General features: G+C 37.5%; 1 protein-coding gene across 6 annotated transcripts in view; it reads right to left on the reverse strand.

Moving 5' to 3' along the window:
• Positions 1-17557, reverse strand: part of CDK14 (cyclin dependent kinase 14) — a 320374-nt gene that overhangs the window by 32935 nt on the left and 269882 nt on the right. The window contains exon 16 of one of the 6 annotated variants that reach the window (XM_032112542.1): positions 7421-9218. The exons of the other annotated variants lie outside the window; for them this stretch is intronic. The gene's annotated coding sequence lies outside the window, so the exon portion shown is untranslated. Of the gene's footprint in view, positions 1-7420; positions 9219-17557 lie in introns of those variants that run through there. 6 annotated transcript variants of the gene reach the window in all.

The raw sequence follows: 17557 nt of genomic DNA on the forward strand, positions 1-17557 counted from the left end.
AGCAGGAGGAGAGGTTCAAGCTCCATCAGGGCCTTCAGTGCAGCTCGAGACCACAAGAGCAATGCCAAATGAGGGCTAAATCAGCACATGTAGCCCACACCCCAGCCCTCTCCTTTGCATCCAGCTCCTGTGGTGGTCTTTCCATAGAGGCCTGCAGTGGGGCTGTAAAAACACAGCATGGTAAATTCAGAATGAATATGTAAAGTATGTGTACATGGGCGTGCATTCAAGATGTACACTTCACAGCTGCATTTCAGAACTGGCAAAGCCAGAGTGTAAAAAATGAGAATAGTTTTCTATGAGACAGTTTCAATCTTGATAAAGAAACATCATTTGAAGAATGAAACAGCACTCAGGGACTCCTTTTGAAATTCCTGCCGCTTCTATCTAGAGTCTTGGTTTCAGCTGTTCCCTCCGCCTCTCCATGGGTAAATTTAAGCATCCCATAAACACACATGGTGGGAACGAAGGGCAGGATTGAGGGGAAAAAATGGGACCAACTTCATCCGCATTCCAGAAAAATGGGGAACAAACCAAAAAACAAAGCAATTTACTGTGAAGCTTAGTGGCAGACTGGCAGAGACTGATAGTTACTTAAACATACTGTAAGCAGATTAATAATAATTATTTAATAGGAAGCTGAGTACATTGTACCTACTTTTGTTACAAGCTGTACAGATTGCTATAAGCTGTACAGATTTCTTAGCCTTTTTAGAGTGGATAAAGTAAAAACTTACTATGTGCTAGAAGCTTCTTTCTTTGCTGACAGGAACCAACTACACTTTTGCCCCCTCTTAAACAAACCAGTGTACTTTTCACTCCATAAATCTCATATTACTTCCTTCCTTTTCATTTATTTTGAACCAGAAGGAGGAGTTTCTAACAGAAGTGCTTTATGGCAGCAGGAGGAAAACAGCAAATCAGGATTGAAGGTGCATAAGGAAAGTAAATCAAAAGTAATAAAATCATGGAGATCTAGCAAGGTTTGTGGGGGGAAATGAAGTCAAAGTTGACTGAATCCAGAGCTGAAGAAACATTACACATGAGAAAACACCATTAAAAATAGGCTGCACTCTTAACAGATGAGATGGGAAATGAAGTAATAATTTATAGCAAAGATAGGAAAAAACCTGCCAGGTTTGCAAATTTCAAATGAGATGCAAGTTTGAATAACAAGTGATAATGAAATGCAAGCACACACAATCTTAAGGGTAGAACACCACGGAACAATTTAATTAAAAGGAAAACAATATGCTCTGCAACACAGGATCAGAAACAACATACTGCCTGATGTTTCTGCTCAGCTAACCAGATAGTTATCTATCTGATAGGGCAAGCAATACATTCTGGTGCTTGAAAAATTTTGCATAAAGGTTCAAATTTGACCTGAAAAAATATCAGTAATGACTTAAAACTTTCCAAGTAGGTATTTTCTAAAAATTCTTTCATCTGATTTTAAGTGATGCAAGTATGAAACAAATGGAAAATGTGTGTGGGCATAAGAACTTCAGCTATGCATGCATACTTTTTAAAAGTAGCTTTATTTTCAAAAGCAGAATATGACAAGCATTTACTGTGATAAATATGGCCATTTTTACCCCAGTCCCTAAGAATGGTCATAAAAATATTCACACAGTTTGGCGAGCCTTCTAAAAAGAAAAAAAACCCTCACACCCTAGAAATATCATATATGATATTAAGCAATGCAACAAAAGAGTAGCTTATTTTATATTGAAGGATATTAACTACAGTATGGGGTATTGCAGAAGAAGAAGGTCTGCAGATTTGCAAATGAACTTCATGCATGATTTATAAATGCAAATGTGAGTAGTAGGTGATAATGAAATACAAGCAAGCAAATACACATGGTAGATCAGATACCCTGGGGAGGTGGGGGAAGTGTGCTGCACTAAATGTACTTTTTCAAATGTCAGAATTGGACCCAAATGGCATGAGAAAGCAGCATCTTGATAGAGTGGAATTACAGGAAAATTGCATGTGGGTAACACCAGATGAAGGTAAAGGCAGAGTGAGTGTCAGCAGTTGTGTAAGAAAATGCCCTACTAAGGTGTGTTAAAAATAATGGCATTAATCTTAGTCTGAAAAAGGAAATACTGGTTACATTGATCACTAAATTTAGCCAAGATTACCAAACCTCAGGAAAGTCCACAAAAGAAGACAATGTATGTGGATGAATATTAACCTAAGTTAATGGATGTTCCTAATTTACTATGATTAGTAATATACAAATACAATACCCAAGAGATAGACAAGGACAGTAACTCCTCCTGGGGAGCCAGGGCAAAGCAAACACCAAGAGGAGCTTTTTCACTCAAAAATACCTTTGGACACATAGCCCAGGTGCCTGCAAATTTCCTTCCATGTAGCAATGACAGATTGAAGGAACAAATCCGTGCTGTCCTATATTTTGACTGCTTCTGTAGTTAATCAGCTGCTGTTTAAACTGAAGAACTGTGCATCAAGAAACCTTACAAGTGTCTTTTGAAGAATTATGTGGAATTCTTTTGAGGGAGGAACTGGGGTCAGGGTTAAAAATGCACTCACCATATACAACTTTGCCTGACAAGAGAGAAGTGGCATACTTTGATAAGGCTGTTGTCTTACAGAGATTAAAAACCCAGAGAGGGTGAAGTCAGACACAGCTCCATTAAAAAGAAAAAAAAAGAAAAAAAAGGAAAAAAAGAGAAAAAAAAAAGAAAAAAAACCTGTGAACTGTGTTACATGGGTCTGCTTATTTCATCTTGGCTCGGCATCACTGCAGTAGCTGTCTGCTGTTTTCCTACTGTTTTTTAAAGCTGCAATGATTTTTGCTGTTGGTATGCAGAGTTTGATGGCCTTCCAAATTTGTATTTACAATTTAAGACTTAGTCACACAGGGCTCTATTAAAATGCAGATTATTAAAACAGAACACTAATAAAATAAAAGATAAAGAGGTTAATTATCTAAAATTATCTGTAACTTGTAACTTGATGCCTCATAAAGCCTATATGTAGATAAAATGAAAGCTTGGAATTGTTGGGCAACTTTGACAGCTGACTTTTTAGAACAGTTTTCCATCAATTAAAATCATAGATTTACCTGAAATTGAGCCATGTAAGGGCTGGGTATCTGGCTTACTTTCCTTTCATATATTCCATGATGTCTACCTGAAGCAGCTATACCAGCTCAGAGAATTTAGTATAATGTTTTAGGTGGCACATGTAAAGATATATTATAAACAACTAAGCATGAAATGTAAGAACTCCTTAGCATGGATATATGAAATATTTAAGTATTTTTGTACTATGTAACGGACTGCCAGTAGTACCTGGGCACCCAAGATATCCCGAGGATGTTATGAGGGAGGCATTCAGAAAAGAGCTTTCAAAAGAGCTGCATCATGGCCAAACATTTAAAGGGTTAATTACACAGCTGAGTGTCTACTCCATTTACTGATAAGCAGAAAATGTTGTAATTTTTTGGGTTTATGAATTGCTGGTGTCAGTGTGTATCTTTCACACAACAGTGTCTGTCTAGCTCTATCCCTTACATGCTGGGCAGAGACAACCCCTCTCTTGCCTGGAACCCCAGAGCCCTCTAAGCTGCTTGCTCTGTAACCTTGGCAGCTGGGGCTAACACAATTCTTCATTTTTGTTTTTGCAATTGGCCTCTCCAAATAAAAACTACAGAGCCTTGTTACCCAACAACTGAGTGTGAAATCATGACATTGCAATCCCCTACTCTAAGAGTCAATCAATATTTTTCATTACAGATTTGTACAGTAAGGCCAACAAGATGAAAAATGTGCATGGAGCAAAACAGACAAACCAGCAGAGAATTACAAAATCTCTTCCAAGCTGTAAGATTATTTTCTTTGTAATGATATAAAAAATATGCCCTTGATGAAGTTTTTAAATAAAAAATGAAGGAAACCTACATTAGACTGGACACAACAAAGTGATCTGTACAGCCTGCACTGACACATCTTGGTAGTACAATCTGTTTGACATTCAAAAGGTTTACTCTTCCTTTAAAAAAAAATACATCATTGTACATCAAGCAAGTGTAAATATAAGAGATGGGTATAAACTGCTAATTTTTCTGCATGATATTTTCATTGCATTAAGTAGTAGGAAGGAGGATTAGATAGAGGTACAGGGCTAAGCTGGTACATTTCAGCTTGAGAATCAGGGGCAGTCTGCTCCACAAAGTAGGTGCTACTCTGACCCAACAAGTTTTAGCTCAGTAGTAGACACTGGACCACTCATTTTCCTGAACCACGCTGAAAAGCATGAAGATAGAACCAAAGATACCTGAAATTATTGGTAATGCAAAGGTGGTCGCTACAGACTTTTACTAGGCAAACAGGTTTTACTTTATCTTCTACACTTTTGATGGCAGGATAACAATCCCTAACATGAAGCTTCATGATAAATCAGGATAATTTGGTAACAGAAATAAAGACCATACCTGCATTTTAAAAACCTTATTTTTACATAATCAAACATTTGCCTGAAATAATATTTTTCTCCTTTATTTGAAGAGAAACATCACTTTGTACCATCAAATACTCTTACTCCCAGGAATTATGGTTACAGTAAGCCAAATATGTGTTATGTGTTAGATGTGAATCTATTTCAGAGCAGCTACATTACAATGTGAATCAAACCTCATATGTCTGTACACTCTTGGTGAAAAATCATTGTCACTTAATAATACTAATATGAAACCATGGCCTTGATCTGAAGGACAGCCATCACAGAGGGATTTAGAGCGATTTTATAATCCTATTGACTATTTTACCCTAATCAATTTGCTTGCTGAAAGCCCCAAGACCAGTTTTTTTCTGATAGGAACACCCTTGGAAAGGGTGACTTTATTTTAGGTCTATATTGTTAAACTATTCCTTCTACTGGAAGAGCATCCACTCACTTGTGCAAAGAAGGTCTCACTGCTGGGTAGGAATTTGCCTCTTCCTATGTAACTTCAGTTTTCAGTCTACCTTTCCTAAATCCCAAACAAAAACCTCTGTCCTCCACAACTGTCTTACAGAGTTCAAAAAGCCAAAACACTTTACAAAGACTGAAAAAAAAAGTCACTTTATAATTTACAGATGACCAAAGTTTAACTTAGTTGGTTAGAGCATGGTGTTAATAACACCAAGGTTTTGGGTTCAACCCCCGTACAGGACATTACTGAAAGAGTTGGGCTTGATGGTCCTTGTGGGTCCCTTCCAACTCAGGATATCCTGTGAAGTGTTTATAAATTTAAAATGGCTTTTGCAAACTCAACTGGTCTTTGTGGCTGCAGCAAACAGAAATAACTACGGATTCGAACCACAGCAGGACCAGCCAAGTCTTTCTTGATGTCTAACAATAAGTATAGAGAGTCTCTGGAACAGGCTACCCAGAGGAGGTGGTGGTATCACTATTATTGGATGTTTTTAAAAACAGGTTAGTCAAACATCTGTCAGAATGACACAGATAGAGCTGATTCTGCCTTGAGGAAGGCAGGATAGACTGGATGACCTCTCGAGGCTCTTCCTGCCCTATTTTTTATGATTCAGTGATTCAGCACATAGCTTTGAAACACCCTGGCGCTTGATTCTTTTCTCACCTCATGTTATTTTTAAACTGGTGCAACTTCACTGACTTCGATACAGCTTTTCCTCCCTGTCCTGCAGTAAGTGTGAGGAGAATCAGAACTCACATTTCTTACACAAATGGAGACTGGGTCTACCCTCCCACTGTGCTGCACAGCTGATTTCCTGAGATAAAATTTTCTACCTCTTTAAAGCAGGCAGTATCAGTGATTTAAGTCAACCTTTGTATTATTTTAGTAAAATCTGTGTCCCATTATGTGAAGCAAAGGTGAAAAAAATGTTGAGTAGAAACATTCTTTGCAATTTTCAGCAAATGTCAACTTTTTCTCCCAATGTATTTCTCTTTGCGTAGAGATAGAGCTTGGGACTGAGAAAAAGTCCACCTCACCTACAGAAGGAAGGAACAGCAAAGAGGAGGAAAGGAAACAGGAGAGCCAATACTAAGTAGTGCCTCATAACCAAGGACACAATACACGACAGTTGGCTGCAACATCTTGTAGACAGGGTATTCTAAAAATGCTACAGACTGGGCATGGGTTTAGCATGTGAGCTAGTAAGTGTGGAAGCTAATCACATTCCTATCCAGCAATCTCTAAGGACAAAGAAATAGATAAAATATGTCAGAAGTCCCCGAAGCTACACAGCATCTAGAATACTACTTATTTGAAAATGTCAAAGCTATCCACATTCCACATGCAGTCAGCAGGTTTACGCAGAGCTTCAAATACCCAGAAAATCTGTAGTCTGTGCCACAGCCAGTGAAATACTATTACACTGCACCAGCTTCAAACAGAGGAATGACAGAAAATACAGTCCATACTGACTAATTTGTTCTTTGGCTATCATCATCCATAGAAGTTACCTATCAAGGGACATCACCACCTCTCTTGTGGCATTCACATATATATATATATATATATATAAAATATTTCAAAAGTATTTTCTGCTCATTTGATTTTGTTTTTAATGGATAATAAATTGTCTGCTTATTTTTTTGTGTGTATGAATGAATGACATTCAACACCAAGCAGAAAACTACGCTTTTCATATATTTAATCTAATTCGAACTCATAATAAAAAATAGAGAAATGGTTCTTGCAAATTTACTGTCTTCATAAAAGATTGACTATAAATATAAATATAAATATAAATATACTTGCAGGTGGATTTTCACTTTCAGAAAATTCATAGAAATCATAGAAATGAAGATTTTAAAAACTGAGAGACTTCACCTGAAACATGCTGCTCAGGACTACAGCACTTTTTGAGACCTTTGGGAGATCCTATCTTCTGATCAGTTCTAAAGTGGTCACTCCTTTTCTACACTCTCACATCCCACGAACAACTTACGCAAAACTTCATGAAAAAGATGGTGAAGATGCGAATGGAAAAATTCTCATAGGCTGCTAATTCCAGTGGTAATTGAACCTGGCATATTTCCTCTGTTCTGGTCTAACTGGGATTTGAATATTTGTTTCCCTCAAGTAAAGGTTGTGAAATCCCCTGAAACACAAAACTATGATGAAAAGGTCCCTAGTGTGCAAAAGAGATTTCATCTACTTGTGCAGTGCTTTGAGATTTGATTCTTCACTTAAGAGTACCAGATTTCCTTGGGATGATGAAACACTGTATAAAACCCCAAGGAACATGGAAAGGTTTGACTCCCACTTCTGGATTCCTTTCATTAAGAAAATGGTATCTGCAGATTTGGTGGGAGATGGCAGGGGGTGTAAGTTTTTGGCCTGAGGAGCAGTTAAAAATTAGTGACAGGTTTCAAATATATTCAAAAACATAGTTTATCTATACTCAGAGAAACAATCTTTTGAAGCCCTTTAATGCCAAATCACTCAGACAAACCTGTACAAAGTTTCATGTGACAGCAAAATATACAGCCTTGTCTTTTAAGAAGTCCTCTGTCAAGCAGCCTCCACGGTACATCAGAACATGACTTCTCTGCTTCTGAATTTGAAAGCCTGTTTTGCCCTGTTCCTTTGAAAAGGCCTACTCTGCATCCAAGTTTATCATAAGGTCATCTTCCTTTCTGTGCTTTTTTCTGTCATTACATTTGCTTATCTGTATTAGATTCTGACCCTTTGAGATGGGTGATGGCAATCAGAGATAGCTGCATGGTGTCACGTTAGTTACCACATGCCAGCTCATTTCGAACTTCCCAGCTCTTCCAGAAACGAATGCTATTCACTTGAACAGGACCTTTCTTTAACTTGTTTGGTTGGTTGGTTTAGTTTGGTGGGTTTTTTATTTTGTTTTCTTTTCTAGCAGTGAACCGTGCACAATGGGCAAGGCTACTGCTCAGTCTGAGTACTAAGTATTCTGGGTACTTTCTGGGGGAAAACTCCCCAAAGTTCGCTGAAGCATCCTGAGTTTGAAATCTTTTTAGTATTATCTTACTGGTCAGCTGCCCAAATCTCTTCATAGGTAAAGACTGAAATATTTGCAATAATAAAGACTTGATAGAGAAATAAAGAGGCAACGAAATGGATATCCTTCTAACTGTGAACCTTCATGACTTAATCAGAGGCATGCTTGTGTATTCTGTTTTTACTCAAGCTTTGTGCACCTCATCCCTTTGGTGCTGGCATATGGTTCTTTAACGTGTCTAAAATGGCATCACTTGCTGTTTACTCATGTAGAGGCTCAAGTCCAATATAGTTAAAACAATGAATACAGCCTCATTAACACAGGAGTTAAAACAGGGCTACCTTGTCTTCTACAGATACAAGGACACTTCTGACAGCATTCTCAAAAAAATGGACAAAAATATTTGCATCTGCCACCTCTCCTGCTCATCAGAAGCAGCTCTTCTTTGCATCAGCATAGAGGCTTGGACCTTGACTCCCTTCGTTGAAGGAGAGAGATGAGGAAGTGAGCAGTCTTTACACTGGGAACCTAGAAGCAATATTTTCTAGCCCTAAAAATTTGGTTATATTTTTGTAAGACTTCTCACGTAATTAGAGTTAAGAAAGTTCAATAAATCAAATTTACTTCTGTCTCAGTTTTTAGTTCTCAATAATAATATGAATTCCATTAATAATATGCATTCATGGGGTTGTCTGAAACTGTGCATTAACATTACTCCTAAAGCAATATGCTTTTTATCTATATGCTGTTTTCCTATCTATCTGCATAAGGCCCCCAGAATTTCTTTTAAGATATTGCAATTCAATAATTAATCAAGACTCCCTTCTACAAATTAATATGACTGGAGCATTTAAGTATAATTGAACAGGCAGGAATGAATCCTGAATGGAAAAGCCAGCCAGTTACCTCAATAAAAACAGATTGTGTGCAGAGGGGGGTAGCAGTCTGCAAAGCTGAACACATGGCCTGAGATCTCTGCATGAAGGAGCATTATTTAATATACTATTGCATGGCACTTAACATGACTGAACTTAGCCCTGCTCTGAGCCAGGGGAGCCTAAGACAAATGTAAAATAATGACATTTCTCTTCCATAATACACAGGACACATTCCTAAACAAAGACCAAAATTTCTAGAGCCAAGGATATAGTAGATTTTTAAACACTGCAGTGTCAAGACCTTATTGTGCACTTCAGGCTAGTGACCAGCCACTTTCTGCAGATAATGAAGAACTTCCTGAGAAGAAGGAAAAACAAAGTCAACAGCAAATACACAGACTGATCATCATGACATAGCAACTATAAAGAAAAGAAAACATGAGATTGTATTGGATCAAGTAGTAGTTGATGGCAAAGATGAAAACACATTACTATGTAAATGTTGTGGCTAGAGGTGAGTTAATAATGGTCTGGCAGGTGTAAGTCATTAGGATTTCTTTGTGGTAGCTGTGTAAATTATACATGGGCCTGCTCTGAGGGAAATCACCTTTTTGCTCTCCTGTAGCTTTTATGCCAAATTAAAAAAATTAAGGAAGCAAGCAGAATTATTCTTGCTTATGTAGCAATTTTGATAAACAGGAAGAAGTCTCATAATTAGATTTAAAAAAATTAATCACATTATGTCAAAATGAATCAATGCAGTCAAGAGTTATGATAGTCCAGTCTGTCCTCTTGCTCCTCAGAAGGCACGCTTTACCTAAGGACTACTGGGGGAAGCCTGGGAAGCTCCATAATAAACACATTAACACGCATTTTGTGAATGCCTGGTGTTATCCAAGTGCTTAAGAATCTCACTAAGTTAAGACATCTGTAGGGATGTTATGCAAAGCTGTCAAAGTGAAGTACAGCCCATATTCAAAAATGCTAATGGGTATTAACCTACATATATTACTAAATAATGAACATGCAACAATCTCTTCACATTTAAAAAAGATACTTTCCAATCTTTCAATCCACTCAGATTAGATTCTGATCTCTTGAGCAAGCAGATTTTTCAGCAACCCCAGACAGAAATCCTTTCTAATTTCCAGGACATCAGGTTTTTCCTATCTGATTCAAGATTATTATCACAATTTAAAAATAAATTATCCAGCAAAATTATTTTAATGTAACCAAGTGTTGGAAGATGATTTTTTTCAGTTAAGAATTCAGGAAAATCTGATTGACAGAAGTATGTGTGACAAGGCTACAAATCCAGCTTTAAAGCTCCTATGATTGAGTGAAAATCGTGATGACCCAGTAGAATCTAACTCTGTTGTTTCAAATCTGATAAAAACCGCTAAGCTGATGGGTTAACCTTGAACCAGCAGGCTTTATGGTGGTTCCCAGTAACCAGCATGGAGCTACTGTCCTCTCCTCAAATGAGATCAGGTATCCATTCTCAATCCAGACCAAATTTGTGCTGCTGGAAAAGCACAGACCCCATGTCAATGACTGTGGAAGCATAGCATAATTGTAGTAAATGCTGGAAAATCTCTTCATGCAGTAAACAAACCTTTAAGAGTGTTATTAATGAAAATACATGAAAGCCCTTACAATAATTCAGAAATTTATTTCCTGGAATAACAGATTTCCAGTCCTTTAAAAGACAAAATGTAGCACAAAGGAACTCAGATAAATTAACAGTTATTCCATATCTATTTTCTTCATGCCAAATAAAAATAAATTTCACAAAATAGGTAAGGTCTATTTGAACAAAAAACCCCAAACAACTAAAGGGGATTTCTGGTCTCAGAGATACCTAATTTAATATATTTAGGAGGGAATTTCTGTCAGCAGGGAAGTGGAATACAACTTCCACCATCAGAACAGGACTGATCACGTGCACACACTTGAGGCAGGGCTAACACAGAGCATTCCCCCTCTTCCAGACCAGGTATATTCCCATACCTCAAGAAACAGAACAGACCAAATCTTGACTTCAGTAAAGTCTAAATAAATGGCTGCACCTACAGAATCTTAACAGCATCAGCTGGGACTCAGGCTATTCCTTCATAACAGAGAACATAAGAAACACATTTCTGACTACAGCTTTCCAGCAGACAACCCTTTTGTCCAGTGACTCCAAATAGCTCTGGATTCACATGATGTGCACCCAGCACAATACTGTCACTCAAAAAGGAGAAAGAACTACCAGTTAAGTCCAACTCCATGGTTCAAGAAACTCCCTCCTCAACTTATTTTCTCCTTTGGTGCACTCATAGTCTTAAATTTTTTATTACCCAGTAAAATTCACTCTAAAAGAAACAACTCTTAGAATAACAAAATAAAAAGGAAACACATTTCCCTCCCTTAAATCAAAACCGCTGTGCCAGCCTGGAATTCCCTAATGACAACGTGAGCCCAAGACAGAACAATGGCATAGTTGCTTGATAAATCATAGAAAGTGAAATTAATGTTTTATAGATGCGAATGGAAAAGTCTTTCAGGAAACCAAGGTTCTGCCAGGATGTCATTCCAAAACACAACAGAATGAGACACGAGAATACAAATAAAACTGTGCAACATTTCCTATGACCCTTTTGGTGGTCCATCTAAGTCACACGGAGAACTGTATGAAAAGAGAGTGGAACACATTTTTTTAAAATGAACACTGATCCATTTCCCACCTGCTGTGTTATTTCTCAAAGAATGCAACAAGAGAGTTGAAGCTCAGATCTACAACTTTCCAAGTGGAAAGGCAAGTCCATAGCAACACAAATGATACCATTCTGCATGTGTGTGTACCTACTTACAAATGTTTCTCATTCCCCTTCAGCTATACCCCATTGCTCTTGCTCAAAATTCCACAACTCTCAAGGATTTGTTTTTTGCATTGTATCACCAGTGCTGAAGTTTGCACTTCATACACAAATAAGCAGCTCAAGTAACTTTACAATCTTATGTATTCTAACTTTATGAGCTGTCACTGTTTCTTTCAACAATTTTTGCTCAGTGATCAATTAGCCACTGTATAAGCATGGGGAGTCACCATATCCACCCTCCTGTTACTGTCATAAAAAGAAATGACCATTCCTTTATTAATATTTAGCGTTTGATAAAGACAGCTTTTGCTATGTGCTCAAATTTTACTTTGTGTATTACTCTAAAAGACCAGAGTATAGATTTGTCTGGAAACTACTTTTTGCCTTCCAATTATTAAAACCAGTATTTTATTTTAAATTTTATTTTCATTAGCTCACTCCCTGTTGACAAAAATGCCCTGCTTAAAGCACATTAAAATAGTGAATCACAAAATGGATGCTCTAATTTACTAAATAAAGTGGAAAAAGTAAAAGACAATGTAATAAAAAGATAAAGCCTTCATAGAGAATTGCAGCAATTATATCTCCACAGCTACAATATAACCCAAAACTTTGCAAACGCTTTGATTATTGAACCATGGCTGAAGTGAATAATTTGGCTTTCACTAAGAAAACAAGCACATTCATTCTCACTACAATGGAGAGAGGCAGTTTTAATTAAACCTTATCAAAAGATGAATAAAGAATAAACTCAATACCCATTCTACAGGATTCTATTTTCATCTGTTTAGTTTAAGCTTGCCATGTTCATGCAATAATTAACCACTGTCCAAGGAATGCTGGAGTTGTGTAAATGTTGGTAAAGATTTAATTAGTTCAATTATCTGGAGACTATTGAAGGCTCAGCATAGTACCAATTTCTTCAGGCTTTATACATACCTCAGATCAAAATATATTAAACTGAAATACAAGTGAACAAAGAAAATTTACTATTTCACTTCAGCTACTGAATGAATGTGTGTTTAATAATTTTATTGCCCTCGTTTTAAAATGAGGTTTCAGAAATAGAATATGTAAGCTGTGACTTACCCAATCTTCCAGATTAGCTGGTGGGTTTTTTTTTTCCTAAATCATCTTATATTTTAAACAAAATTAAGTTTACTTTAGAAAAGAAAACCCAATACTTCTTTAAGCAGGAAAAAGTATAGTTCCTTTTACATTTTTTCTCCCCACTGCCTACATATTTTACGTCTTTCAAGGAAAGTGAGGCATTTAAAAAGCATTGAAAGCAGTGACACAGACAACTGTTTCAATCTGTCAGACAGCATGGACAGACAGTAGGGATCATTTTAGAAAATAGAGCGGCCCCCCAGCGGCCTGACCTTCCTGGTGGGAAAGCGAACACAGTGCGGTGCTTGACAAGCTCACCAACAAAGGAGTATATTTAGTGCCCCCAAATTCTGACACGCTTCTCACAGGAAAAAACGCAAACTGGGATGAGGCGTCGTTGACTACGGCTAACAAAGGGTGAGTTCTAATTGGAGATTGCACCATTACTGTGAAACAAAAAGGAAGAGATGAAAAGTGAAAACACCACTTCACTACATGCAGACTGTAAGCGTTGGAGTGAGCCCAGTTCCTGTTTTTTAAAACTGTTCAACTCCATATTAGATGCTATTCAACTTGCAAACCCTCTGGATCTGTATGTGCAGCTCCTGCTGCCTTTGGTGGGAACAGAGCCCAGGAATGGGAGCATTAGAAGATTTCCCTCTTTGTGTTACTAAAATATTATCATTAGCTATTCTTTAGAAGGGATGTTTGAATAAACCATGTTCATTTTCCTGTAAGGTTTAAATGACATGTTTATTACTACCATGGTCCGTCCTTTGTTTTCCCAACAGTGTGTTTTGGAGTATGAGTTCTTTATAACCAGTGAAGGCTGCACAAAGATGGCCAGCACATGAGAAGGTCACAGGAGTTTATCTCCTTGAGGAGCTAAACACTGTAGGAGGATGTTATCTTTTTCTTATGAAGCAATAAAAACTTATGAGTTAATACAAAAGTAACTGTTTTGAAATTACATTCTACATTATAGCCAGGCAGGATTCAAGCTGCTGGTCTCTTTAGGCAGTCATAAACTCCTTTACAGATTGCACTGCTATGCTTCCAATCAGTAAATACCATTTGGTAAATAGCCCTTGTGAAACACTGTACCTTATTTTCTACTACTCACTTCAGCTTGAAAAAGGTAAACACTTCAAGGAATAAATTAAACTAATAAGAGAAAATGTGAACTGCACACTGGGTGCCAATTGATGCCTCAATTCAGCTCCCATTTTTACCAAAATTTTATCTCCCCTTCCAGTTTTCTCTAGGGTGGAAGAAAAAAGGGAGATGCTGAAATTCATTCAGGCTTTTCTTGAGTCCAGATGGCAGATAATCCTCAGCAAGCAACAGGATATAGCATATTTTCCATCAACCACCTCCCCTTTCTGACGACTGATTTTTAAGTTGCACCAACAATCTGAGGACTGGAGGTGCCCCATGGCCTACTGATTGAAGACTTGCTTCTGCCTGTGTTTCTGTGAGAATTTATGACAACCGTGTGGGAGAAAATAAGGCTAATAGATGATTAAGTATTTAATGATTCACATCTATCATTCGCTGAAAAAAACCTCAGCTGAAACATCATTGTCTGAGTGAGCTTAAAGAAGCATTTCAGGTTAAAAATACCACCCCAAACAAGTCAGAGCATGTATAACTGAGAGTCAAATTTCATCATATGTGGACTCATTTAATAATATTAACAGGATTGTAATTTTTCCCCTTAATTATAACTATTAAGCAACTGTAGAGTAACCACAAATATATCCATACAGGTATATCCAATGTCATATTCTCTGGTATCTTAGAAATTGCTTCATCTTCTTTCCCAGAATTTCACCAAACCTTAAAGATAGTACTCATTTTTACTGGAGAAAATTCAAGCTCTATTCAGGCCAGGATGTTGCTCGCCCTAACATAAAGCATTACTGAGAAACATATGTTGCTTTACAATGACTATTAGTTAGCTTATGAGAAAATGAGCTAAGTATGTACAGACACATTGCTAGAACAAACTATACATTTATATTTATATTTTATATTTATATGATATATATATGTGTGTATATGTGTACACACACACACACACACACTATTTCCATGAGTATTACTATCTGAATAACTAATTCAGTACTAGCTAAAATCATTAAGGCTATGGCAATCACATGCAAAAAAATTGCAGCAACAAAAAGCAAAAGCCATCTATTTCAGGTGCTATGCTGCTAGACGACCTATTTGGTGCCTAAATATTAATCATACGCCTGAGATGGTGTTCTTTGTCCCATGTGAAAACCTTGGAAGCTGGCAGTATACACTGTAAGTGGATAGTCTTCTAAGGAGGAGTAATTTGCCTGCCACCACCTTTAAATAGTTTTGCCTTTTTTTGAAACACAATTCAGTTATTTTATCTGGAAAAGCTCTAAGGCATGGGCTGGGTCTGCTACAGATTAAGTACAAAAGAGGTTTGAGGCTTCTGGCTCATCTCTCAGGTGAGAAAAAAACCCCTCAGAAAGTACAGAAAAGATCTTAGTAGAAATACAACACTTTACCCCAACTAAATTTCAAAACACTTGTTTTTAGTTGGTGTGAAACTGTCTACTTGTTTAAAAAAGAACTGTGCTGGAGGAGGCAGCAAGATTTTGTCTGCCTCAAACCTGAAGAGTATCTGATTTTTGTGCTCTCTGCATTTTGAGAACATAATTCTCCCCTTTTTCTCCTAGTCTGAAAACTTTTTGTGATATATGAGTTTGGCCAAGAAGTATTGGGGAACTTTGTCTACACCAAAAACGGAACTTTAGTGTATTTTGTGAAGATAATGAAAAGAACTTGTTCAGGTCTGCAGTGTAAATAATTTTTACCACACAAATTCCTCGCTTTTGTGTTAGCAAAGAGGAATACTTTGAGTTTTTCAGTTTAGGAGATCTTCAAACAGACAACAGTGTGTAAACAATCCCAAAGTACATAACTTTACTAGAACAACCTCCAGTCTGTGTGCAAGGGCTTCAGAAAGGCCCCTTCATCAGATTTCCTTCTGCTCTTCACACTGAACAAAGCTTTGGCTGACAATACCGAAATCTCCTCCTTTATTTGGATTAAACCCCCTTTGCAGGAGAAGTATGCAAATGCTATACGTGTTTCTCTTGCTGAGGCTACTCTAACCCAGCTATCTTTTCACTGTCTATTTTCCCCCAGCAGACCATCCTATCGGCTGACAAGGGGGACCAGCCTTTTAATTCAATCTTTCACAACACTGACAGTTGGATGCTGGGGCCTGCCATGAACTCTAAAAGGAGCTCATTTAGTCATAATTAACTATTCCCTGCATATTTCCTAAGGTATGGTAATTGTGCTAAAAGCCAACAAGTGAAGCATTCATTCTGGTTTTCTTTTAAACTTTTATTTTTCCACAGCAGCCTCTTTCTCCCCTCCTTCCCCCCAACCCCCCGCCTTTTTTTTTTATTTAATCTTTTCTTTCTTTCTTTTCTTCTTCCTTGGAAACATTTAGAGTAAAGAAAGGGAATGACGGTGGAGATAGGGAGCTGCAGAAAACTGTGATGTGGGCAGTTCAAAAGGCAAAGTCTGCCATACGATACAGGACCCCATGGCAGCACTGAGCTATTCAGCTGGGTAAAACATAAAGAGAAATGAAATGAGTAGAATAGAGCTATGTCATTAATGCGGAATGATGGACATCCTATCTGGGTAACAGGGAGTCATGAATATACATTTCTAATTCCTTAGATATGGTGATAAGTGATCTCTGTTTCTATTAGCACCAGAGTATGTGTACTTGAACAACCTAAAATCTTCAAGTTACGCAGATGTAAAGCACTTTACACACTATTCCTCCCTCCTCCCCACAACACAAACATATACCATGTCCCACTGCATGCAGTGGGATTCTCACAGGGATAAGGTATGATGGATCCAGCTCACGTTTATCATTGTTGAGATGGGAAGCTTTGGGAATCTGACATGGATTATTTACCTTAAAAGGCAACATATGATCTCAAGTCTTCCCTTATCTGCTTTCTGGTTTAGTTTAAAGGAAGGAAGGGTTGACAGCACTCTCTGTTTACTTATAGGCTTTGCACCTGTTGAAATTGTCCTGCCTTTCAGAAAGTTTGGGACCTACTAGACACCTTTCCATCATAAATGTACATAGTGCATATACAAAAGCAAGAGAAAACAAAGCTAAATGTCTTCGCATTCCAACCTCCTTTCCATTTGGATGTGCACCAGGAGCAAAGAAATCACTGGCCTTTGCAAAGAACGCATGACAGGGCCATGTGTGTGCATGTGTGTGCTGGGGGCAGTGTGTTAACACTGCAAATTTAGCAACTGTGCCAAAAGGGCCAGACACAGCACTTCCTTATTCTTATGCAGCATTTTTCCAGAGACAAAAAATGTGATACGGCCTTCCATGAACAAGGTGAGTAGGATTTGTCAACTACAGAATTTATATTCCATGTTTCAGGCATAATGTAACAAAGTCAATAAACAAAGAAAGAGATAAGGAAGAGAGAGGGCAAAACTTCAGACAAGGTCATGTAACAACTCATTTTGCTTATGTTCACATATTAAAGATCCTGTTTTCACTTTTTAGTAGCGTTCATCTATAAATATACTCCATTTGCTTTAAACTTGTAAAATATTTAAGAATTAAAAAACTGCATTTTTTTTCATTCAAACACTAGAGTACAAACACTGTTCTGAAAAAAGAATCTTA

The sequence above is a fragment of the Corvus moneduloides genome, chromosome 1 (genome assembly GCF_009650955.1).
Source record: "Corvus moneduloides isolate bCorMon1 chromosome 1, bCorMon1.pri, whole genome shotgun sequence".
In the NCBI taxonomy this organism is placed as follows: Eukaryota; Metazoa; Chordata; class Aves; order Passeriformes; family Corvidae; genus Corvus; species Corvus moneduloides.